At 39.9% G+C, this 27,841-nt stretch overlaps 1 protein-coding gene across 1 annotated transcript in view; it reads right to left on the bottom strand.

Moving 5' to 3' along the window:
- The window catches only part of OTUD7A (OTU deubiquitinase 7A), a 397,895-nt gene that overhangs the window by 181,650 nt on the left and 188,404 nt on the right, over positions 1–27,841 (bottom strand). Inside the window, exon 2 of the mRNA XM_061394664.1 lies at positions 19,075–19,202. The gene's annotated coding sequence lies outside the window, so the exon portion shown is untranslated. The remainder of the gene's footprint in view (positions 1–19,074; positions 19,203–27,841) is intronic.

The raw sequence follows: 27,841 nt of genomic DNA, 5'->3' as shown, positions 1-27,841 counted from the left end.
TGGTTTTGCCGTACATCAACATGCATCCGCCACGGGTGTACATGTGTTCCCCATCCTGAACCCCCCTCCCCCCTCCCTCCCCATACCATCCCTCTGGGTCATCCCAGTGCACCAGCCCCAAGCTTCCTGTATCCTTCATTGAACCTGGACTGGCGATTCATTTCTTGTATGATATTATACATGTTTTAATGCCATTCTCCCAAATCATTCCCCCGCCCCACAGAGTCCAAAAGACTGTTCTATACATCTGTGTTTCTTTTGCTGTCTCCCATACAGGGTTGTCGTTACCATCTTTCTAAATTCCATATATATGCGTTAGTATACTGTATTGGTGTTTTTCTTTCTGGCTTACTTCACTCTGTATAATAGGCTCCAGTTTCATCCACCTCATTAGAACTGATTCGAATGTATTCTTCTTAATGGCTGAGTAATACTCCATTGTGTATATGTACCACAGCTTTCTTATCCACTCATCTGCTGATAGACATCTAGGTTGCTTCCATGTCCTGGCTATTATAAACAGTGCTGTGATGAACATTGGGGTACACGTGTCTCTTTCAATTCTGGTTTCCTCGGTGTGTATGCCCAGCAGTGGGATTGCTGGATGATAAGGCAGTTCTATTTCCAGTTTTTTAAGGAATCTCCACACTGTTCTCCATAGTGGCTGTACTAGTTTGCATTCCCACCAACAGTGTAAGAGGGTTCCCTTTTCTCCACATCCTCTCCAACATTTATTGCTTGTAGACTTCTGGATCACAGCCATTCTGACTGGCGTAAAATGGTACCTCATTGTGGTTTTGATTTGCATTTCTCTGATAATGAGTGATGTTGAGCATCTTTTCATGTGTTTGTTAGCCATCTGTATGTCTTCTTTGGAGAAATGTCTATTTAGTTCTTTGGCCCATTTTTTGATTGGGTCGTTTATTTTTCTGGAATTGAGCTGCAGGATTGCTTGTATATTTTTGAGATTAGTTGTTTGTCAGTTGCTTCACTTGCTATTATTTTTCTCCCATTCTGAAGGCTGTCTTTTCACCTTGCTTATACATCATGAGAAACGCTGGACTGGAAGAAACACAAACTGGAATCAAGATTGCCGGGAGAAATATCAATAACCTCAGATATTCAGATGACACCACCCTTATGGCAGAAAGTGAAGAGGAATTCAAAAGCCTCTTGATGAAAGTGAAAGTGAAGAGTGAAAAAGTTGGCTTAAACCTCAACGTTCAGAAAACGAAGATCATGGCATCTAGTCCCATCACTTCATGGGAAATAGATGGGGAAACAGTGGAAACAGTGTCAGACTTTATTTTTCTGGGCTCCAAAATCACTACAGATGGTGACTGCAGCCATGAAATTAAAAGACGCTTACTCCTTGGAAGGAGAGTTATGACCAACCAACTAGATAGCATATTCAAAAGCAGAGACATTACTTTGCCAAGAAAGGTCCGTCTAGTCAAGGCTATGGTTTTTCCTGTGGTCATGTATGGATGTGAGAGTTGGACTGTGAAGAAAGCTGAGTGCCAAAGAATTGATGCTTTTGAACTGTGATGTTGGAAAAGACACTTGAGAGTCCCTTGGACTGCAAGGAGATCCAACCAGTCTATTCTGAAGGAGATCAACCCTGGGATTTCTTTGGAAGGAATGATGCTAAAGCTGAAACTCCAGTACTTTGGCCACCTCATGCGAAGAGTTGACTCATTGGAAAAGACTCTGATGCTGGGAGGGATTGGGGGCAGGAGGAGAAGAGGACGACAGAGGATGAGATGGCTGGATGGCATCACTGACTCGATGGACGTGAGTCTCAGTGAACTCGGGGAGTTGGTGATGGACAGGGAGGCCTGGCATGCTGTGATTCATGGGGTCGCAAAGAGTCGGACATGACTGAGCGGCTGATCTGATCTGATCTGATAGCTTCTTTTGTTGTGCAGAAGCTTTTAATTTTAATTAAATCCCATTTGTTTATTTTTTCTTTTATTTCCAGTATTCTGGGAGGTGGGTCATAGAGGATCCTGCTGTGATGTATGTCAGAGAGTGTTTTGCCTATGTTCTCCTCTAAGAGTTTTATAGTTCCTGGTCTTATGTTTAGATCTTTAATCCATTTTGAGTTTATTTTTGTATATGGTGTTAGAAAGTGTTCTAGTTTCATTTTTTTACAGGTGGTTGACCAGTTTTCCCAGCACCACTTGTTAAAGAGATTGTCTTTTCTCCATTGTATATTCTTGCCTCCTTTGTCAAAGATAAGGTGTTCATAGGTGCATGGGTTTATCTCTGGGCTTTCTATTTTGTTCCATTGATCTATATTTCTATCTTTGTGCCAGTACCATACTGTCTTGATAACTGTGGCTTTGTAGTAGAGCTTGAAGTAGGCAGGTTGATTCCTCCAGTTCCATTCTTCTTTCTCAAGATTGCTTTGGTTATTCGAGGTTTTTTGTATTTCCATACAAATTGTGAAATTGTTTGTTCTAGCTCCGTGAAAAATACCGTTGGTAACTTGATAGGGATTGCACTGAATCTATAGATTGCTTTGGGTAGTATACTCATTTTCACTATATTGATTCTTCCAATCCACGAACATGGTATGTTTCTCCATCTATTAGTGTCCTCTTTGATTTCTTTCACCAGTGTTTTATAGTTTTCTATATATAGGTCTTAGTTTCTTTAGGTAGATATATTCCTAAGTATTTTATTCTTTTCATTGCAATGGTGAATGGAATTGTTTCCTTAATTTCTCTATTTTCTCATTATTAGTGTATAGGAATGCAAGGGATTTCTGTGTGTTGATTTTATATCCTGCAACTTTACTATATTCATTGATCAGCTCTAGTAATTTTCTGGTGGAGTCTTTAGGGTTTTCTATGTAGAGGATCATGTCATCTGCAAACAGTGAGAGTTTTACTTCTTCTTTTCCAATTTGGATTCCTTTTACTTCTTTTTCTGCTCTGATTGCTGTGGCCAAAACTTCCAAAACTATGTTGAATAGTAGTGGTGAGAGTGGGCACCCTTGTCTTGTTCCTGACTTTAGGGTAAATGCTTTCAATTTTTCACCATTGAGGATAATGTTGCTGTGGGTTTGTCATATATAGCTTTTATTATGTTGGGGTATGTTCCTTCTATTCCTGCTTTCTGGAGAGTTTTTATCATAAATGGATGTTGAATTTTATCAAAGGCTTTCTCTGCATCTATTGAGATAATCATATGGCTTTTATTTTTCAATTTGTTTATGTGGTGTATTACATTGATTGATTTGTGGATATTGAAAAATCCTTGCATCCCTGGGATAAAGCCCACTTGGTCATGGTGTATGATATTTTTAATGTGTTGTTGGATTCTGATTGCTAGAATTTTGTTAAGGATTTTTGCATTTATGTTCATCAGTGATATTGGCCTGTAGTTTTCTTTTTTTGTGGCATCTTTGTCAGGTTTTGGTATTAGGGTGATGGTGGCCTCATAGAATGAGTTTGAAAGTTTACCTTCCTCTGAAATTTTCTGGAAGAGTTTGAGTAGGATAGGTGTCAGCTCTTCTCTAAATTTTTGGGAGAATTCAGCTGTGAAGCCGTCTGGACCTAGGCTTTTATTTGCTGGAAGATTTCTGATTACAGTTTCAATTTCCATGCTTGTGATGGGTCTGTTAAGATTTTCTATTTCTTCCTGGTTAAGTTTTGTAAAGTTGTACTTTTCTAAGAATTTGTCCATTTCTTCCACGTTGTCCATTTTATTGGCATATAATTGCTGATAGTAGTCTCTTATGATCCTTTGTATTTCTGTGTTGTCTGTTGTGATCTCTCCATTTTCATTTCTAATTTTATTGATTTGATTTTTCTCCCTTTGTTTCTTGATGAGTCTGGCTAATGGTTTGTCAATTTTATTTATCCTTTCAAAGAACCAGCTTTTGGCTTTGTTGATTTTTGCTATGGTCTCTTTTGTTTCTTTTGCATTTATTTCTGGCCTAATTTTTAAGATTTCTTTCCTTCTACTAACCCTGGGGTTCTTCATTTCTTCCTTTTCTAGTTGCTTTAGGTGTAGAGTTAGGTTATTTATTTGACTTTTTTCTTGTTTCTTGAGGTATGTCTGTATTGCTATGAACTTTCCCCTTAGCACTGCTTTTACAGTGTCCCATAGGTTTGGGGTTGTTGTGTTTTCATTTTCATTCATTTCTATGCATATTTTTATTTCTTTTTTGATTTTTTCTGTGATTTGTTGGTTATTCAGCAGCATGTTGTTCAGCCTCCATATGTTGGAATTTTTAATATTTTTTCTCCTGTAATTGAGATCTAATCTTACTGCATTGTGGTCAGAAAAGATGCTTGGAATGATTTCAATTTTTTTGAATTTACCAAGGCTAGATTTATGGCCCAGGATGTGATCTATCCTGGAGAAGATTCCATGTGTGCTTGAGAAAAAAGTGAAATTCATTGTTTTTGGGTGAAATGTCCTATAGATATCAATTAGGTCTAACTGGTATATTGTATCATTTAAAGTTTGTGTTTCCTTGTTAATTTTCTGTTTAGTTGATCTATCCATAGGTGTGAGTTGGGTATTAAAGTCTCCCACTGTTATTGTGTTATTGTTAATTTCCCCTTTCATACTTGTTAGCATTTGTCTTATATATTGTGGTGCTCCTACATTGGGTGCATATATATTTATAATTGTTATATCTTCTTCTTGGATTGACCCTTTGATCATTATGTATTGTCCTTCTTTGTCTCTTTTTACAGCCTTTGTTTTAAAGTCTATTTTATCTGATATGAGTATTGCTACTCCTGCTTTCTTTTGATCTCTATTTGCATGGAATATCTTTTTCCAGCCCTTCACTTTCAGTCTGTATGTGTCCCCTGTTTTGAGGTGGGTCTCTTGTAGACAGCATTTGTAGGGGTCTTGTTTTTTTATCCATTCAGCCAGTCTTTGTCTTTTGGTTGGGGCATTCAACCCATTTACGTTTAAGGTAATTATTGATAAGTATGATCTCGTTGCCATTTACTTTATTGTTTTGGGTTCGAATTTATACACCATTTTTGTGTCTCCTGTCTAGAGAATATCCTTTAGCATTTGTTGGAGAGCTGGTTTGGTGGTGCTTAATTCTCTCAGCTTTTGCTTGTCTGTAAAGCTTTTGACTTCTCCTTCATATTTGAATGAGATCCTTGCTGGGTACAGTAATCTGGGCTGTAGGTTATTTTCTTTCATCACTTTAAGTATGTCTTGCCATTCCCTCCTGGCCTGAAGAGTTTCTATTGAAAGATCAGCTGTTATCCTTATGGGAATCAAGATTAAACATTATGATTCTAGATAACCAACAGGTTACTGAAGAAATCAAAGGGGAAATTAAAAAATACCTAGAAACAAATGACAATGAAAACACAACTCAAAACCTATGGGATGCAGCAAAAGCAGTTCTAAGAGGGAAGTTTATAGTAATGCAATTCTACCTCAAGAAATAAGAAAAACATCAAATAGACAACCTAAACTTGGGGCTCCCCTGGTGCCTCAGATGGTAAAAGAATCTGTGTACAAAGATCAAAGCACAGATCAATGAAAAAGAAGTGAAAGAAACAATAGCAGAGATCATAAAACTAAAAGTGGTTCTTTGAGAAGATAAACAAAATTGACAAAACACTCGCCAGACTCATCAAGAAAAAAGGGAAAAGACTCAAATCAACAAAATTAGATTGAAAAAAGGAGGGGGTTACAACAGACAATGCAGAAATACAAAGATCATACGTGACTATTATGAGCAACTATAAGCCAATGAAATGGACAACCTGGAAGAAATGGACAAATTCTTAGAAAAGTTCAACCTTCAAGACTGAAACAAGAAGAAACAGAATTATGAACAAGCCAGTCACAGGCACTGAAATAAAAACTGTGACCAAAAATCTCCCAGGAAACAAAAGCCTAGGGACAGATGGTTTCACAGGTGAATTCTATCAAACATTTAGAGAAGAGCTAATGCCTGTCCTTTTCAAACTCATCCAAACAATTTCAGAGGAAGGAACACTTCCAAACTCATTCTATGAGGCCACCATCACCGTGATACCAAAACCAGACAAAGACATCACAAAAAATAAAATTATAAGCCAATATCACTTATGAATATAGATACAAAAATCCTCAACAAAATTTTAGCAAACAGAATCCAACAACTTATTGAAAGGATCATATGCCATGATCAAGTCAGGTTTATCCAAGAGATTTAAGGATTCTTCAGTATATGCAAATCAATCAATATGATACATGTGTTAACAAATTAAAAGATAAAAATCATATGATAATCTCAATAGATGTAGAAAAAGCTTTTCATAAAATTCAGTACCCATTTATGATAAAACTCTTCAGAAAATAGGCACAAAAGGAACCTATCTCAACAAAATGAAGGCCATATATATTAAACATTATTCTCAATGGTGAAAAACTGAAAGCATATCCTGCAAGATCAGGAACAAGACAAGAGTGCCCACTCTCACCACTATTATTCAACAGTTCTGAAAGTCCTAGCCATGGCAATCAGAGGAAATAAAAGGAATCCAGATTGGAAAAAAAAGAAAGGAATCCATATTGGAAAAGAAACTCTTACTGTTTGCTGATAACATGACTATACACAGAAAACCCTAAAGATCCTATCAGAAAATTACTAGAACTAATAAGTGAATTTAGTAAAGTTGTAGGATACAAAATCAAAACACAAAAATCCCTTGCATTCCTATACACTAATGATGAAAAATCAGAAAGAGAAATTAAGCAATCAATCCCATTCACCACTGCAACAAAAAGAATAAAATACCTAGGAATGAACCTACTTAAGGAGACAAAAGAACTGTATACAGAAAATTACAAGATATTGATGAAAGAAATCAAAGACAACATAAAGAGATGAAGAGATAATACCAGGTTCTTGGATTTAAAGAATCAATATTGTGAAAATGACTATACTACCCAAAGCAATCTACAGATTCAATGCTGCTGCTGCTAAGTCATGTCAGTTGTGTCTGACTCTGTGCGACCCCATAGACGGCAGCCCACCAGGCTCCCCCGACCCTGGGATTCTCCAGGCAAGAACACTGGAGTGGGTTGCCATTTCCTTCTCCAATGCAGGAAAGTGAAAAGTGAAAGTGAAGTCGCTCAGTCGTGTCTGACTCTTAGTGACCCCATGGACTGCAGCCCACCAGGCTCCTCCATCCATGGAATTTTCCAGGCAAGAGTACTGGAGTGGGTGGCCAGTGCCTTCTCCAACAGATTCAACGCAATCCCTATCAAATTTCCAGTAGCATTTTTCAGAGAACTATAGCAAAAAATTTAACAATTTGTATGAAAATACAAAAGACCCCAGATAGCCAAAGCAAACTTGAGAAGGAGAAATGGAGAGCCAAAGGAATCAACCTTCTTGACTTCAGACTGTACTACAAAGCTACAGTCATGATAGTATGGCTGGCACAAAAATAGAAATATAGACCAATGGTACAAGATAGCAAGCTCAGAGATAAACCCACGCACCTATGGGTACCTCATCTTTGACAGAAGAGGGAAGAATATACAATGGAGAGAAAACTGTCTCTTTAGTAAGTGGTGCTGGGAAAACTGGACAGCTATGTGTAAAATAATGAAATTTGAGCATTTCTTAACACCATACATAAAGATAAACTCAAAATGAATTAAAGACCCAAATGTAAGACCAGAAACTATAAAACACTTAGAGGAAAACATATGCAGAACACTCCTTGACATAAATCATAGCAAGATCCTCCACGACCCATCTTCTACAATAATGGAAATAAAAACAAAAATAAATGTGGGAACTAATTAAACTTAAAAGTTTTTGCATAGCAAAGGAAGCCATAAACAAGATGAAAAGACAATCCTCAGAATGGAAGAGAATAACTTTAAATGAAGCAACTGCCAACTAAAGATTAATCTTTAAAATATAGTAGCTCATTGAAGCTCAATATCAGAAAAACAAAGAACCCAATCAAAAAATGGGCAGAGCATCTTTTCATGTGTTTATTAGCATTCTGTATGTCTTCTGTGGAGAAATACCATCAAAATCACAATGAGGTATCATCTCACGCAGGTCAGAATGGCCATCATCAAAAAGTCTAGAAACAATAAATTCTGGAAAGGGTATGAAGAAAAGGAATCTCTCTTACCTGTTAGCGGGAATGCAAACTGATACAGTCACTATGGAGAACAGTAAAGAGATTCCTTAAAAAACTAGGAATAAGACTACCACATGGCCCAGCAATTCTACTACTGGGCATATACTCTAATGAAACCAGAATTGAAAAAGACTCATGTACCCCAATGTTCAATGCAGCACTATTTACAATAGCTAGAACATGGAAGCAACCTAGATGTCCATTGACAGATGAATGGATAAAGAATCTGTGGTACATATATACAATGGAATATTACTCAGCCACAAAAAGGAACACATTTGAGTCAGTTCTAATGAGGTGGACAAACCTAGAGCCTATTATATAGAGTGAAGTGAGTCAGAGAAAAATAAATATCATATACTGATGCTGGGAGGGATTGGGGGCAGGAGGAGAAGGGGACAACAGAGGATGAGGTGGCTGGATAGAATCATCAACTCAATGTACATGAGTTTGGGTGAGCTCTGGGAGTTGGTCATGGACAGGTGTGCTGCAGTTCATGGGGTCGCAAAGAGTTGGACACGACTGAGGGACTGAACTGAACTGATCTGAATGCATATATATGGAATCTAGAAAGATGGCACTGATAATTTTCAGGGCAGCAATGGAGAAACAGACATAGAGAACCAACTTATGGACACAGGGGGAGGGGAGGAGGGAGAGAGTGAGACGTATGGAGAGAGTAACATGGAAACTTACAATACCATATGTAAAATAGATAGCCAATGGAAATTTACTGTATAACTCAGGGAACTCAAACAGGGGCTCTGTAACAATCTAGAGGGGTCGGATGGGGAGGGAGATGGGAGGGAGGTTCAGGAGGGAGGGGACATAGTGCACCTGTGGCTGATTATAGTGGATGTTTGACAGAAAACAACAAAATTCTGTAAAGCAATTATCCTTCAGTTAAAAAATAAATAATTTTTTTTTAAAAGTCAGACACAACTTAGCAACTAAACCACTACCACCACAGGTGATTCATGTTGATGTATGGCAGAAACTAAAACAACATTGTAAAGCAATTATCCTCCAATTAAAAATAAATTAATTAAATTTAAAAATTATTTGGAAAAATCAGCCCTGATGGGTTGAAATGGGTTATTTTTTCCACCACTAGGGGGAGTATATGGGGTTTGTGGTGAGGTCAGTGGAGAGCATTTTGTTCAGTATCTAAGTTTTTTAAATGTAATTCTGCCTCTTGGTATCTTTCATAGAGTCAGGCATGCTCAAGTGCACAAGGATGTTCTTTGCAGCACAGCTGGAAATATCCAAAACAACTGTTTGTCAAAGAGGAATGTCTGCATTACCTATGGCACCAGGACATGACCTGTCCCTGAGGTGTCAATATGAACATTTCTCTAAGGCACATGAGAATATCCATGTAGTACAGAATAATTAAAACTATTGAAAGGGAAAAGAATCTCATTTGTAGGACAATGTCTAAAAAGCCACAGCCTTCCTTTTAATTTTACTTCTGGCTTTCAGAGCTCTGCTTTGTGCTCAAATGATACAATCTACTTGAAGTATTATTTTCTGCAGAAGCTATTCAATTAGATAAGAAATGACAGGTGGGCTCAAGTCTGAAAACTGAAGGGAACAAGAGAAAGGAAAGGCTCAGTTGGTAAGGCAGTGACGGAAGTTGGAGAAGCAAAGGAGAAAGGCCAGACTGATGAGACCTGGGTGCTGCCATCCTCTGTAAGAATGACCTCTGGATGGTCACTAAAGCCCCTTCAATCTTTTCCTCATCTATACAAGGGGGGAATATACCATATCTTTCTTAGAATTTTGTTAAGATTAATTAAACTTAAGTTAAACTATATCCCTCCCTCCCTTCTCTATTTCTACCTACCTGCCAACCTGACTACTTACCTATCTCTCTACTTTTCAATCTCTTCCCTTTTCTATTTGGCTTTGTGTCTATCTGATTATACGCTTAGCTATCTCACTATCAGTTCAGTTCAGTTCAGTTCAGTCGCTCAGTCCTGTCCGACTCTTTGCGACCCCGTGAATCGCAGCATGCCAGGCCTCCCTGTCCATCACCAACTCCTGGCGTTCACTCAGACTCACGTCCATCGAGTCAGTGATGCCATCCAGCCATCTCATCCTCTGTCGTCCCCTTCTCCTCCTGCCCGCAATCATTCCCAGAATCAGAGTCTTTGCCAATGAGTCAACTCTTCGCATGAGGTGGCCAAAGTACTGGAGTTTCAGCTTCAGCATCCTTCCTTCCAAAGAAATCCCAGGGCTGATCTCCTTCAGAATGGACTGGTTGGATCTCCTTGCAGTCCAAGGGACTCTCAAGAGTCTTCTCCAACACCACAATTCAAAAGCATCAATTCTTCGGTGCTCAGCTTTCTTCACAATCCAACTTTCACATTCATACGTCACCACAGGAAAAACCATAGCCTTGACTAGATGGATCTTTGTTGGCAAAGTAATATCTTTGCTTTTCAATATGCTATCTAGGTTGGTCATAACTTTCCTTCCAAGGAGTAAGCGTCTTTTAATTTCATGGCTGCAGTCACCATCTGCAGTGATTTTGGAGCCCCCAAAAAATAAAGTCTGACACTGTTTCCACTGTTTCCCCATCTATTTCCCATGAAGTGATGGGACCGGATGCCATGATTTTCATTTTCTGAATGTTGAGCTTTAAGCCAACTTTTTCACTCTCCACTTTCACCTTCATCAAGAGGCTTTTGAGTTCCTCTTCACTTTCTGCCATAAGGGTGGTGTCATCTGCATATCTGAGGTTATTGATATTTCTCCCGGCAATCTTGATTCCAGCTTGTGCTTCTTCCAGTCCAGCGTTTCTCATGATGTACTCTGCATATAAGTTAAATAAGCAGGGTGATAATATACAGCCTTGACGTACTCCTTTTCCTATTTGGAACCAGTCTGTTGTTCCATGTCTAGTTCTAACTGTTGCTTCCTGACCTGCATATAGGTTTCTCAAGAGGCAGGTCAGGTGGTCTGGTATTCTCAACTCTTTTAGAATTTTCCACAGTTTATTGTGATCCACACAGTCAAAGGCTTTGGCATAGTCAATAAAGCAGAAATAGATGTTTTTCTGGAACTCTCTTGCTTTTTCCATGATCCAGTGGATGTTGGCAATTTTGTCTCTGGTTCCTCTGCCTTTTCTAAAACCAGCTTGAACACTGGAAGTTCACGGTTCACATATTGCTGAAGCCTGGCTTGGAGAATTTTGAGCATTATTTTACTAGCGTGTGAGATGAGTGCAATTGTGTGGTAGTTTGAGCATTCTTTGGCATTGCCTTTCTTTGGGATTGGAATAAAAACTGCCCTTTTCCAGTCCTGTGGCCACTGCTGAGTTTTCCAAATTTGCTGGCATATTGAGTGTAGCACTTCCACAGCATCATCTTTCAGGATTTGAAATAGCTCAACTGGAATTCCATCACCTCCACTAGCTTTGTTCGTAGTGATGCTTTCTAAGGCCCACTTGACTTCACATTCCAGGATGTCTGGCTCTAGGTCAGTGATCACACCATCGTGATTATCTGGGTCATGAAGATTTTTTTTGTATAGTTCTTCTGTGTATTCTTGCCATCTCTTCTTAATATCTTCTGCTTCTGTTAGGTCCATACCATTTCTGTCCTTTATTGAGCCCAACTTTGCATGAAATGTTCCTTTGGTATCTCTGATTTTCTTGAAGAGATCTCTAGTCTTTCCCATTCTGTTGTTTTCCTCTATTTCTTTGCATTGATCACTGAAGAAGGCTTTCTTATCTCTTCTTGCTATTCTTTGGAACTCTGCATTCAGATGTTTATGTCTTTCCTTTTCTCCTTTGCTTTTCGCTTCTCTTCTTTTCACAGCTATTTGTAAGGCCTCCCCAGACAGCCATTTTGCTTTTTTGCATTTCTTTTCCATGGGGATGGTCTTGATCCCTGTCTCCTGTACAATGTCACGAACCTCATTCCATAGTTCATCAGGCACTCTATCTATCAGATCTAGACCCTTAAATCTATTTCTCACTTCCACTGTATAATCATAAGGGATTTGATTTAGGTCATACCTGAATGGTCTAGTGGTTTTCCTTACTTTCTTCAATTTAAGTCTGAATTTGGCAATAAGGAGTTCATGGTCTGAGCCACAGTCAGCTCCTGGTCTTGTTTTTGCTGACTGTATAGAGCTTCTCCATCTTTGGTTGCAAAGAATATAATCAATCTGATTTCGGTGTTGACCATAGGCATGGAGGAGAGAATTAACGGGGCTGAGGAAGTGATCTTTCATCTGCAGAAGAACTAAGAATTTTGCAAGTAAAGAGGTAGAGAGCTGATCTCCACGTGAATATGAGGGGTGGGTGGGAAGTACGAACAGAGCCAAACAGGTGGAGCAAGATGTGTATAGACCTGAAGATCAACAAAGCAAGGACATATTCCTGAAACAAAATTGCAGGGAGCTCACAAAAATCAGACAAAAGAGACCAACCATGACCTAAATAAATGAAGAGACGTACCACTAGCATGGATTGCAAGATACAGTGCAGTTAAGCAGTCAATTACCCTCAAATAATCTACAAATACAATCCCATTTGACATCTAAGCATGATTCTTTGTAGACATGGACAAGTGGATTCTAAAACTTACACGGAAAGATGAAGGAACCAGATTTTTGAAACAATTTTGAAAAAAGAAAAACAGCTGGAGGATTCATGCTGCTTAAAAATGCATTATAAACCTACTGTGGGCAAGACAGTGTGGTATTTGGGAGAGGATAGATACACAGATCAATGGAACAGAGAACAGCTGAAATTTTGACAAAGGTACCAAGGCAATTGATGGGAAAAGGACAGACTTTTCAAACAGTGAGCCTAGAACGAATTGATAGTCATATGCAAAAGCAAAGAGACAAAAACACCTCAATCTAGACCTCACAGCACATATAAAAATGAACTCTACTTGGATTACAGACCATGTGTGCATGTGTATTGAGGTGTTCACGTGTGACTTTGTGCACATGTGTAGGCGTCTATGTGTGTGAGCTTCTGTGTGTCCGTATATGAGTATGTGTACTTGTGTTTATGTTGGATGTGGATGCATATATATGCGTGTGTGCATAAGCATGTATGCATCCTTGCATAACTGTGTGTCTGTGTGTTTGTGTGTGTGTGTGTGCATGTTAAAGAGGTCGGGAAAGCTATCTAGGGGATATTTAGACAGAAGTTCCAGTGAGCTAGATATTTACACTTGGAAGTTTCCAGCGTACTTACAAGAAGTGAAACAAAGGGAGTAGATGTGATAGCTCTTTTCCATTAAAAAATAATTAAATTTCACAAGCAAAGGAGAATTTCAGCTTTTATGCTAGAACAGGCTATTATAAAATTCAGTTTTATCTAAGTATCTATCTCTCCAAACAGAAGAAGCCAGTTTACCTAAATGAAGGAAAAACAAATAAAAAAGAAAAAGACATCTACAGACTGCATCATCCTGGATGGCTCTGTATATTTTATAATAGCTGACAGTGAGATGGGTAGATTTTTAAGAACCCAATCAGTTTCCTATACTTACCTGACAACTTTATGACCTGAATGTGTTAATCTACTAATTGTATTCTTTGGATATCTGAGTTTCAAGCTTTAATCACTAGGAACACTTATACTGAAATACAAATGCACACAGGCCTGCAAATAAACTGGGACAATCAATTTCGTCCCTGGCTCTCACTGCTTCCCTTTGAAATGAGGAGAGTAGCTCCTGTTTTACATGGTTCTGGAGGTGATTACACAACACAGTGCCTCACCCACAGTGGGTACCAAAAATAGGTTATATACGATTATTACTGTTGTAATTATCTATTCATTTAGTTGCAAATATATTCTTAAACTAATAACTTTAGACACCTAATAAGACCCTCTGGAGTACCATTCTTTCAGAAGATTTGCTTTTATGTCATATCAAAAGAACTTATCTTATACAGGCCTTCCCTGGTGGCAGTAGAGAATCCGCCTGCCAATGTAGGAGACATGGATTCAAACCCTGGGCTGGGAAGAGCCCATGGAGAATGAAAAATGGCTCACTCTAGTATTCTTCCCTGAGAAATCCCATGGACAGAAGGGGCCTAGCGGGCTACAGTCCACTGGGTCACAAAAGAGTCAGTCAAGACTTATTAACTAAACAACAACAATATATATACTTTTTTAGATTCTTCTCCCTTATAGGTTGTTGTAAGACACTGAGTATTGCTCCCTCTGCTATATAGCAGTCCTTGTTGTTTATCTATTTTATATGTGTGTGTGTGTGTGTGTGTGTGTGTGTGTTAGTCACTCAGTCGTGTCCGACTCTTTGCAACTCCATGGACTGTAGCCCGCCAAGCTCCTCTGTCCATGGAATTCTCCAGGCAAGAATACTGGAGTGGGTTGCTGTTTCCTCCTCCAGGGGATTTTCCCCACCCAGGGATCGAACCCAGGTCTCCTGCATTGCAGGCAGATTCTTTACTGCTGAAACACCTGGGAAGCCCTCTATTTTATATATATGTTGATAACTGTGTGTATATGCTAATTCCAAACTCCTAACTTATTCCCCACCACCTTTCCCCTTTGGTAACCGTATGTTTGTTTCTGTGTCTGTGGTTCTATTTCTGTTTTGTAAATAAAAAATATTAATAATTTTTAAAAGGTTGGTTCACAAAAGGTGATGCACACAAAGTTAAAGTTTATGGGATCAGCTATCTGAGTTAAGAAAGAAATGACACTTTTAAGCAGAATATATAAGTACAACTCCCCTGAGGAAAGAATGGTGAAGCCAATATCACTCAAACACTTAAGTGCTGGCTCAAGATAAAGTAAGAAGCTTTGCAGCTTTGGACAGCAGCAAGTTTGAGGTAGTTGATTTCAACCTTTTTTTTTTTTTTGCTCAGAGTCCAACCCCCTGGGGAACCACTGACTCCTTGGGCAGCTGGGGAGTCAGGGCCACCCAGCTAGAAAGTGGGAGTGAGCACTTGACCCCGAGACCCCAGAACCTCAGAGCCCAAGAGGTGATGTTTCACATGGATGGAAGCACAGCCTGTCTGCCCAGCATCCCCACCCCACTGCCCCAGAGTTTGGCACCAATGGGCAGAACCAGGTCCCCCAGGGGGAGCTCAGGCCCCTGGCTCTGATACCTTCCTCATGACCTGATGTGTCACCTAGTCTGGGGCAGCATGGGCCCATTCTTCCTGGGGAAGTGTGGGTGTGTGTGACACAGACAAATACAGCGCCCTGATCACACCTGCCCCAGAAAAACGTGAGCTCCTGGGATCCAGGGAAGCAGCTGCAGGAGAAGACTGAGGCCCTTCCTGTCAGGCACAAGGAAGCAGGAAAAGGGAGCAGAAGAGAGGGACTCAGGGTCCTGGCCCAGGGTTGTCGGGGAGGGCCCCCGCGAGGCCCAGGGCCTGCCACCCTCGGGGACGGGGCTTCTCCAAGAGGGGCTTCTCCGAGCCTTCAAGATGCCTCAAGGCCATCCTTAAGCATGCTGGTTTGGAGCACGCCTCTCAAAACTAGGTAACTCAGGTTTTCAAGGGGGCAGAAATTCCTAAAAAAAAAAGGCCGTCCTGATATTTCTACCCACATGTTCAAATGAAACTCAAGTAATCAACAAAGATTTCCAGTATAGCACAGGGAACTATATTCAATATCTTGTAATAACCTATAATGAAAGGGAATGTAAAAATATATATATATGTATAAATGAATCATTGTTCTGTACACCTGAAACTAACACAGTATTGTAAATAAATCAATATATATCAAAAAACAAACAAACCCAAGTGCTCTCTCCTGTGTCTCTGCAGAAGCAGAGATCCTATTTTCAACTTGGCTCCACCCATCCCATCAAGTTGATGTCAGACCTACAACCTAGTTCTTTCCCCAGGGAACTCATCCCAAAGGCAGAGGGTCCCCAGCTCATAAACTGCTAAGAAGGAGGAAACCAGAAGGAGGAGGTGGGAAACTTCAGGGGAGCTTTGGGTTGGGGATACCGGCTGGGCTGGCTATCGCCCCAGAAAGCAGGAGAACAGGGGATACCACAGAGCCATCCTGCAAGCTCTGTCTGACAAGCAGGAAGCACACTGGCTGCAGCCACAGGCATCCTTTATCACACCAGCCCTCATCTGCTTTTAAGAATCGCAGGGAAGTTTGCCAAGGGGGAGGCTGGAGTTAGCACATGGCAAGCTTTTATAAACAACAAGGTCCTACTTTATAGCACAGAAAAATATATTCAATATCTTATGATACACTGTAATGGAACAGAATATAAAAAAGAATGCATATACATGTATAACTGAGTCACTTTGCTGTACAGCAGTAATTAACACAACATTGTAAATCAACTACACTTCAATAGAAAAAAAGAAAGCACTGTGGGGAAGAAAATGAGACACGTAAAATGTACAGAGGAAGTGTTTTGAAGATAATCTAGTAGCTACAAGTACTCTCCAGAAGCAATCTAATCCATGTCCACATGTAGCTTGTAAATCACATGTATATTCACAATACTATTCCTTGGTAAAATTTCTAAAACATTCTTAAGGAAGATTCCACGGCCCGAAAATAAAACCATAGGGACTGAATAAAACCACAGTGACTAAATCGAAACAGAAAGAAATCTAATAACCTTCAGACAAGAAGTCCAATTAGTTATCTGTGACTGAAAGGCAGACAGACAGCAGGCCAGGGAGGTCCAGGCCTGCAGCAGGGTGGAAGGGAGTGTGACTGTGAGAGTGAGGAGTAACCAGAACAGGGGGTGGAGTCACCTCACGGGGACACTGTTCACTGGTGGATGCTTCCTGCCGTGAGTTTGCTTCTCTACGCAACCTTCTAAGTGTAGGGACTTACGATTATGAGCACTCAGACTAGAGCTCTGCCCTGTCATTAACGTTCATCAGCCTTTTGGCCAAAGGTCTGAATCAGCTTTCATGGGTTACAAACGAACTCAGGGTTGGAGCAGCACTCACTGGGCACTCAACCATCCTTCCTGCCTCTGTAATCATACCCAGTGAGTGCCACCCATGGCTCCAGCCCCAATGGACACCTCTCGCAGGACTTACTCCTGTCTCCAGTGTTAAACACTAGGGCACTGAGGGTTGTGAAGTGAAGCATTTACCCAGGTCGTCTGGTCAGCATGTGACAGAGACAAGGGGCACACCTATACAGTTTGATTTCAGAGTCCTTCTCTTGACTAGCCAGATACTCCCTTGTGTGATCTCACAGATGTGGAAAAAGTGAAAAAGGGGGGACTATGTTACAGGGAAGGAAGTCTGACGCGCAGATTGAATGATTGGTGAAAAATCATAATACGACCAGCAATGGGTGCTAAATCACTGGTGAAAATTATCTGGGAAAGAGAATATTCCTATGATCTCAAACCTCACCCCACAGATTACTTACTAATTAGAAGAAATAAATAAGGTAACATCATAAAGGAGAGCTCTGGCAGAAATCACCTTGGCCAGCTGAACCTGTTACTACCAATACTAGGTCATGATGATGTAAATGCGAGGCAAATACACGAGATGTCTACCTGCAGCTAAGGATGAAGAACAGTCAGACAACTCCTGCGAGATACTCTACAAAACGAAAGGCTTAGATTATTTTTTTCTTTTTTTTGCTCAGATTCTTTACAAATATGTGAACATTGCAAAAGACAAAAACAAAAACAGAGCTGTCCCTAGGACAGCAAGATTAAACCAGTCAATCCTAAAGGAAATCAACCATGAATATTCACTTGGGGGGGCTGATGCTGAAGCTAAAGTTCCAATACTTTGGCCATCTGATATGAAGAGCCTACTCAATGGAAAAGACTCAAGATGTTTGGAAAGACTGAAGGCAGGAGAAGGGGGCGACAGAGGATGAGATGGTTGGATGGCATCACCGACAATAGGTATGAGTTTGAGCAAACTTCGAGAGATGGTGAAGGACAGGGAAGCCTGGCGTGTTGCAGTCCATGGGGTCGCAAAGAGTTGGGCACAACTTAGTGACTAACAACAAAGAGATATAACTAGATTCAGTGAATGACATTTAACTGAATACTAAATAAGGGAAGACAGTTATAAAGGATATTTGGGGGGCAACCAGGGGTATTTGAATTGGAACTATATATCGGAAAACATTGCTTTATCAGTGTTGAATTCCACGGTGATAATGGTATTATAGGACAGTTTTGAAGAAGACAGCCTATGAATTTAAGAGATATATGCAAAGTATGTCATGATGTCTGCAACTTATGTACAAATGATTCAGAGAAAAAACTGAACACGCATCCATAACACACACACATCCATCTTTACAATCTCTCCGTGTGTGTATGTATCTGAGTGTGTACTTGGGTAAACATCTAGTAAATCTGAGTGAAGAACACGGGTGTTCACTGCCCCCTTTTTCCATTTTCCTAAGAGTTTGGAGTTTATCAAAAGGAAAAGGAGGCAAAAAAGTAAATGAAGAGATTTGTTTGAAGAGTCATAAGGTAAAAGAATTGCTACTCTAATATCAACTAGATAAAAATTCTATTTCTGGACAAGCACTAAGAAAAACATTAAAAATAAAAGCAATTAATATGTTAATATGAGACTTTAGTCTTTTGCTTAAGTTATTCTTCTAATATTTTAAAAATCAATCATGATAACTACAGATGGCAACAGAGTGGCTTAATAAATTCTGCACTAGTATAAATCAAATTACCTCCTGGTTATTCACTACAGCCACGTTCTTTACAAGGGTGATGTTTACTATTCTAAACACAAATCTTAATGCAACATGAAATGCATTTTATAATTTCCTCTCAATGGACTTCAGCAGATAAATTAATGCACTCTCATTCCCTGGCTTTAAACCTGATTTTCAGGTCATCTGTTCCCAGGACCACAACAAGCTCTCCTGTTGGAAATGTTGCTTGCACTTGCCCCACCCCAGCATAGTCATGACAGACCCCATGAACATGGAACTCACTTTTCAGACACTGCAGTTCACTGGAGGTGGGTGGCAGTCAGGCACCCGGGGCAACGCGGCACTGCCTCTGCTGGAAATGGGCCATTGTTGTCCCAGTGGATGGCGTGAGACCACAGCCCCTGAGAACTCTGGAAAAGACAATAATGAAAGAAAACATTTACATCTCATTAGAAGTAACAATTTAAAACTTTTTTATATTTCAAATTTTAAAATGATTTAAAATATTTGGTATGGTATGAACTTGAAATGGTCTTTAAAGATTGTTTAAATAAGCTTTATTGACAAATAGGTTACATATAATAAAATACATGCATTTTAAGTACATGAAAGCATGAAAGTGAAAGTCATTCAGTCGTGTCTGACTCTTTGTGACTGTAAGTCCATGGAGTTCTCCAGGCCAGAATACTGGAGTGAGTAGCCCTTTCCTTCTCCAGGAGACCTTTCCAACCCAGGGATCGAACCTAGGTCTCCCGCATTGCAGGCGGATTCTTTACCAGCTGAGCCACATGGGGGTCTCCTGCATTACAGGTGGACCAACTGAGCTATCTTTTTCAACTGAGCTATCAGGGAAGCCCTTTAAGGAAATAGATTTCAACAAAATGTATACACCTGTGTAACCACCACTGTAATCAAGATACAGAGTTTGACCTTGAAATGGTCTTGACAGTGAACTCCATGCCCCTGCATCTCCCTGCCTCACACATCATCCCACCTTTTAATTTTTAAATAAATGAAGGCATTGAGAGTTAGGTCAGGATAAAAGGAAAAGTTTTCTAAGTGAGTGTCAACTCAAGGAAGTGACTGTGAGGTCAGAGTCATGAGAAGTTCATGGGCAATGCTGATGCTCCAGGATAGGTGCACAGAGAGGCTCACAGACAGAAGCTGAACTTCTGACATCCCATGAGAACCTCAGGTGGCACAGACCACAGGGAATCACGAAGTTAGAAAGCTGTTCATCATCATCCTTGCCAGGGTATGGTGTGGTCCTCAGGAAATTCAAGAGGTCAGGCTGATGACCACTCATTGTTCCTGGTGGGGTGTACCAGGCCAGGAGGTCAGACTGTCACCAATAGGATCTTGAGTCAGGAGGGTTCCTGTGGACCAACCTTAGTCCAGGGGAGTGCAGGGTGCACCCCAGCAGTGGGGGGGTGGGGTGGGCAAATATCACGAGTAGCATGTTGACTCCTGAAATCTACTTGCTTATCTGTGATGTGGGCTTTTCTTGCAGGCATCAGACCTCCAGGATGCTCATAAGCTAGGAGGGCCATGACTGCACAGGTGAGGGGAAGGAGCTGGGTCACGCCCTATACATAGTACCAGGACCCCGCTCTCCTCCATGTTAACACACAGGTTCTGGGTGAAGTCTGAGGACCTCTCCTGCATCCAGAGACTGCCTCTCAGGGGGTGCACCCACAGCCTGGGGATGGCCAGTCTGGTCCCTGTAGATCCTGAGCACCCTGGGGCTCCAGAACCCAGGCTGGTTTCCCCTTTGACCTCTTACATCCACATAGGTAAATCACATATCCTCATAAACATAACTAAATTTTTAAATAGACATGCAGTTCAGTTCAGTTCAGTCGCTCAGTCATGTCCAACTCCTTGTGACCCCATGAATCGCAGCAGGCCAGGTCTCCCTGTGCATCACCAATTCCCGGAGTTCACTCAGACTCACGTCCATCGAGTCAGTGATGCCATCCAGCCATCTCATCCTCTGTCGTCTCCTTCTCCTCCTGCCCCCAATCCCTCCCAGCATCAGAGTCTTTTCCAATGAGTCAACTCTTCGCATGAGGTGGCCAAAGTACTGGAGTTTCAGCTTCAGCATCATTCCTTCCAAAGAAATCCCAGGGCTGATCTCCTTCAGAATGGACTGGTTGGATCTCCTTGCAGTCCAAGGGACTCTCAAGAGTCTTCTCCAACACCACAGTTCAAAAGCATCAATTCTTCGGCGCTCAGCTTTCTTCACAGTCCAACTCTCACATCCATACATGACCACAGGAAAAACCATAGCCTTGACTAGACGAACCTTTGTTGGCAAAGTAATGTCTCTGCTTTTGAATATGCTATCTAGGTTGGTCATAACTTTCCTTCCAAGGAGTAAGCGTCTTTTAATTTCATGGCTGCAGTCACCATCTGCAGTGATTTTAGAGCCCAGAAAAATAAAGTCTGACACTGTTTCCCCATCTATTTGCCATGAAGTGATGGGACCAGATGCCATGATCTTCGTTTTCTGAATGTTGAGCTTTAAGCCAACTTTTTCACTCTCTTATTTCACTTTCATCAAGAGGCTTTTTAGTTCTTCTTCACTTTCTGCCATAAGGGTGGTATCATCTGCATATCTGAGGTTATTGATATTTCTCCCGGCAATCTTGATTCCCGCTTGTGTTTCTTCCAGTCCAGCGTTTCTCATGATGTACTCTGCATATAATTTAAATAAGCAGGGTGACAATATACAGCCTTGATGTACTCCTTTTCCTATTTGGAACCAGTCTGTTGTTCCATGTCCAGTTCTAACTCTTGCTTCCTGACCTGCATACAGATTTCTCAAGAGGCAGATCAGGTGGTCTGGTATTCTCATCTCTTGAAGAAGTTTTCCACAGTTTATTGTGATCCACACAGTCAAAGGCTTTGGCATAGTCAATAAAGCAGAAATAGATGTTTTTCTGGAACTCTCTTGCTTTCTCCATGATCCAGCGGATGTTGGCAATTTGATCTCTGATTCCTCTGCCTTTTCTAAAACCAGCTTGAACATCAGGAAGTTCACGGTTCATGTATTGCTGAAGCCTGGCTTGGAGAATTTTGAGCATTACTTTACTAGCATGTGAGATGAGTGCAATTGTGTGGTAGTTTGAGCATTCTTTGGCATTGCCTTTCTTTGGGATTGGAATGAAAACTGACCTTTTCCAGTCCTGTGGCCACTGCTGAGTTTTCCCAATTTGCTGGCATATTGAGTGCAGCACTTTCACAGCATCATCTTTCAGGATTTGGAATAGCTCAACTGGAATTCCATCACCTCCACAAGCTTTGTTCGTAGTGATGCTTTCTAAGGCGCACTTGACTTCACATTCCAGGATGTCTGGCTCTAGGTCAGTGATCACATCATCGTGATTATCTAGGTCATGAAGATCTTTTTTGTACAGTTCTTCTGTGTATTCTTGCCACCTCTTCTTAATATCTTCTGCTTCTGTTAGGTTCATACCATTTCTGTCCTTTATCGAGCCCATCTTTGCATGAAATGTTTCCTTGGTATCTCTAATTTTCTTGAAGAGATTGGAAGACACTAAAACTAAATGCAAAAGAATGAGAATCCATAGCCAAATCAATTTTGATAAGAACAAAGTTCTCACACTATTGGGAAAACTTGGATATCCACATACAAAAAAACAAAGCCGGACCCTTACCTTACACCATACCTTAAAGCATTAGTCGCTCAGTCATGTCTGACTCTTGGCAACCCCACAGACTGTAGCCCACCAGGCTACTCTGTCCATGGAATTCTCCTGGCAAGAATACTGGAGTGGGTTGCCATGCCCTTCTCCAAATACCTCAAAGTGATGTATTTGGATCAAAATGGATCAAAAACCTGTATTTACGGGCTAAAAGTATACTTTTAGAGGAAAATCTTCATGATCTTGGATTTGGCAATGATAACTTGGATATGTTACAAATAGCACAAGCAACAAAAAAAATTAAACTTCATTAAAACTTCTGCACATCAAATGACACAGAATGAAAAGGCAACCTATGGGACGGGAGAAAATATTTGCTAACCATATAGCTGATAAGTGATTGATTAATATCCAGAATATATAAAGAACACCTACAACTCAAGAGAAAACCCAAAGAGTTCAGTTTAAAAATAAAGAACTTTAATACCCATTTGCTCAAATAAGATATACAAATGGCCAATAATCACATGAAAAGGTACTTGATATCAGTAATCAGTAGAAAAATGCAAACCAAAACCACAGTGAGATACCATTTCATAACCATTAGGAGGGAAAAAAAACAAACAAGAAAATTGGAACCCTTTTGCATTGTTGGTGGGAATGTAAAATGGTACAGCTTCTATAGAAAACTTCTATATAAAACTCTGTAATCAAGATGAGGAACCACAAAAAATTAAACAAAGAATTACCATATGATACAGCAATTTTACTTCTGGGTAGAGCTGAGATTTGAACAGACATTTGTACAGTCTTGTTGATCAGAATTATTCACAATAGCCAAAAGGTGGAAGTAACTCAAGTTCCCATCAATGAATGAACAGATTAAAAAAATAAGGTCTAGCCATATAATGAAGTATGATTCAGTCTTAAAAAAAGGAATGAAATTAATTTAAGTGATATCATATGATATTTACCTTTCTCTGTCAGACAATCTCTAGGTCCATTCATGTTGCTGCAAATGGCATTATTTCATTTCTTATATGGGTGAGTAATCCTCCATTGTATACATGAACCACATTTCCTTTATCCATTCCTCTGTTGACAGACATTAGTTTGCTTCCACATTCTGGCTATTATAAATAGTGCTGCAGTGAACACTGGGATGTGTGTATCTTTTTGAATTGTGTTTTTCTTTGAATATATGCCCAAGACTGGGATTTGCTGGATCATATGGTAGCTCTATTTTTAGTTTTTTTTTAATTGGATGATAATTGCTTATAATATTGTGATGGTTTCTGCCTACGTCACCATGAATCAGCCACAGATATACATATGTCCCCTTCCTCTTGAACCTCCTTCCCCATCCCACCCCTCTAGGTTGTCACAGAGGCTTTGGGTTCCCTGAATCATACAGCAAATTCCCACTGGCCATCTATTTTACATATGGTAATATATATGTTTCAATGCTACTCTGTCAAATCATCCCACTCTCTCCTTCCCACACTGTGTCCAAAAGTCTGTCCTTTATGTCTCCATCTCTTTTGCTGCCCTGCAAATAGGATTATCAGTACCATCTTTCTAGATTCCATATATATATATGTTAATATATTAATACAATATTTGTCTTTCTGACTTACATCACTCTGTATAATAGGTTCTAGGTTCATCCACCTCATTAGAATTGATTCAAATATGTTTCCTTTTTATAGCTGAGTAATGTACCAAAACTTCTTTATCCATTCATCTGTCAATAGACATCTACGTTGCTTTTATGTCCTGGCTTTTGTAAACAGTGCTGCAGTGAACACCGGGGTACATGTGTCTTTTTCAATTATGGTTTCCTCTGGATATATGCCCAGTAGTGGGATTTCTGGGTCATATGGTAGTTTTATGGGGCTTTCCAGGTAGCACTAGTGGTAAACAACCTGCCTGCCAATGCAGGAGACATAAGATATGTGAGTTCGATCTCTGGGTTGGGAAGACGTCCTGGAGGAGGGCATGGCAACCCACTCCAGTATTCCTGCCTGGAGAATCCCATGGACTGAGGAGCCTGGTGGGCTACAGTCCATAGAGTCGCAAGGAGTCAGACATGATTGAAACAACTTAGCATGCACGCATGCATGGTAGTTTTATTCCTAGTTTTTAAAGGAACCTTTATACTATTCTCCATAATGGCTATACCAATTTACATTACCATCAACAGTACAAGAGGGTTCCCTTTCCTCCACACCCTCTCCAGCATTTATACTGTTTGTAGATTTGTTGATGGCCATTCTGATCGGTGTGAGATAATACCTGATTGTAGTTTTAATTTGAATTTCTCTAATAATTAGTGATGTTGAGCGTCTTTTCACATGCTTGTTAGTCATTTGTATGTCTTCTTTGGAGAAATGTCTACATCATCCAAGATGCAGAAAACAAACGAGGGGGGAAGGAAGGAGGGATAAATTGGAAGGTCGGGACTGAATGTATACACATTACTACAAATAAAATAGAAACTAATAAGGACCTACTGTATAGCACAGGGAGCTCTACAAAGCGCTCTGAAATGGCCTATACGGGAAAAGAACCTAAAAGAGCGGATGTATGTATACGTATCACTGACTCACTTGCTGTGCACCTGAAATTGACACAACATTGTAAATCAACTACACTCCAATTAAAAATTTTTTTAAAAAAGGAAGGAAATTCTTATACTCATTACAACATGTATGAACCTTGAGGACATTATAAGTGAAATAAGCTAGTAATTAAAGGACAGGCACTGTATGATTCCACTTACATGAAGTATCCAGAATAGTTGAATTCTTAGGGGCAGAAAGTAGAATGGAAGTTGTTAGGGGCTGGGAGATGAGGAATTGTGTTAGGATTTAATGAATAAAGAGTTATTACAATGAGGGGAAAAGTCCTAGGAAGGGATGGTGGTGATGGTTGAATAACAATGTAAATGTACCTAATACTACTAAATGGACACTTACGGTACATTTATGTTATGCATGAAAGTGTTAGTCACTCAGTCGTTTCTGACTCTTTGTGACCCCACAGACTGTAACCTCCATTCATGGAATTCTCCGGTTAAGAACACTGGAGTGGGTAACCATTCCCTTCTCCAGAGGACCTTCCCGACTCAGCAATCAAACCCGGGTCTCCCACATGGCAGACAGATTCTTTACCATCTGAGCTACCAGGGAAAACCCCATGTTATGTATATTTTCCCACCATAAAATATTTTCAAAACAAACACACAAAAGAATGAGATCAAATTAAAGACTTTTCCACTGGGCACACAGCATTCAAAGAGAAATATGTTTTAAGACAGGAGGTGAAAGGAGTAGAATTTGGAACCTAGGACTACATGGGAAGACAAATTATCTTTCAAGAAAAAGATGATGTATGTTCACAGACATACAGAGGCTCAGAAGGTTCACTGCCCACAGACTCTTGAAAATATTTAGAGAGAAAATACTCAAATAAAAAGAAAAATAAATCCAATGGGAAAAGGTAAGACACAAGAAATAATTATTAGTTAAAAGAAACGATAATATGGTATTTACTTGGATTATTAATCAACTGATTGCTATTAAAACTAAAGGTTAAAAATAAAAGGGCAAAATGAGTTATCCTAGTCCAAGATTAAAAAAGGAAATCCTAAATTAATATTAATTGTCAACAAAATAAGTTCACTGTGTAAACCTTATAAATTCACCACATTATAAATTAAAGAGGAAAATCATATAACCATTTCAAAAGATATACACTGATATAATTCAACATCCATTCACGATAAAAGAATCTCTGTAGCAAAGTAGAAATAGACGCTCTTTAACCTGATATAGGATATCTTCTAAAAGATGACAGGAAATATTACACTTCGTGGTGAAATGTTGTATAATGTTGAATGCCCTTCCTTTAAGATCATGAATAAGATAAGGTCACACAATCACCACTGGTGCTCTGCTGTGCTTAGTCGCTCAGTCGTGTCTGACTCTTTGCGACCCCGTGGACTACAGCCCGCCAGGCTCCTCTGGCCATGGGGACTCTCCAGGCAGGGATGTGGAGTGGATTGCCATGCTTTCCTCCAGGGGATCTTCCCAACCCAGGGATTGAGCCCAGGTCTCCCACATTGCAGGCGGATTCTTTACCATCTGAGTCACTAGCAAAGCCCAATACTAGAGTGGGCAGCCTATCCCTTCTCTAGGGGACCTTTCTGACCCAGGAATCCAACTGGCATCTCCTGCATTACAGGTGGATTCTTTGCCAGCTGAGCTAACAGGGAAGCACACTGTCACCACTGTAGGTCACCAATCTCCTGGCAGTCTTAGCCAGAGCACTAAGGACGCATAAATAAGTTAATTAAAGTGAAAGGCATGAAAAGTTTAAAAGGAGAAACCTGCATTATTCGTGGAAAATATGGCTTAATACATAGAACATAATCTTGCTGATAAATTATTAGAATAAAAGCTTTCAGATATAAAATGAATATACAAAATCAATTCTATGTGTATGAACCAGAAAGATATAGAAAACCAAGTAAAAAATGCGATATACAATAGCATCAATGTGAAATATACAGGAATGAATCTAACAAAAAGTGTACAGAAACCTCATGGAGATAAAATAGGTCTGAATAAGTGGAGATATAGATGTGGAGACATTACACTTCTAAAGGTTCACACACATGGCCTTTAAGATAATTGCATTTAATATCTTAAAGGACATGTGTGTGTTGGGTGGAGGGGTGTGATGTGTACATGTGTACAACTGGCAAATTAATTCCAAAGTGTATTTAGAAGCCTAAAGTTCAATGCACATTGAAGATAAAGGATGAGGTGGAGAAAGGCCCTGTGGGGTAACCAGACTCATCACAAAATGACAGAAATGAAGACACTCTGTCATTACAGTACAGGGATAGACACGTAGGGAAGTGGCCCAGAATAGAAAACCTTAAAAAAGGATCACACATATATATATATATGGACATTTGATACATGACAGATGATTTTCCAGAGCAGTTGGAAAAGAACAGACTTTGCACTATACAATGCTAACACAAGTGATCATGCAAATTGAAATAATGAAATTGGACCCCATCATGCCAAGAATAAATTTCTAAATTAAGGCTAAACTATACAAATTCTAGAAGAGAATATGGGAAATTTCTTATGACTCTGAAGTAAGGAAGAATTTAAGACAAAACAAGAGCATAAATATGGCTAAAATAAATTATAAACTGCTTTGCATAAAAGTATTAAAACTGTTAAGAAAATGAGTGGACAGACCACATGATGTGAGGAGATACTTACCAGACACATCACTGATTAAGAAATGGTACTCAGACAATTTAAAGTACTCCTAAGATTTACTAAAAAAAAAAAAAAAGA

The sequence above is a fragment of the Bos javanicus genome, chromosome 21 (genome assembly GCF_032452875.1).
Source record: "Bos javanicus breed banteng chromosome 21, ARS-OSU_banteng_1.0, whole genome shotgun sequence".
NCBI lineage: Eukaryota > Metazoa > Chordata > Mammalia > Artiodactyla > Bovidae > Bos > Bos javanicus.
The sequence above is the reverse complement of the archived record's forward strand: the minus strand, read 5'-3'. Positions and strand labels throughout refer to the sequence as shown.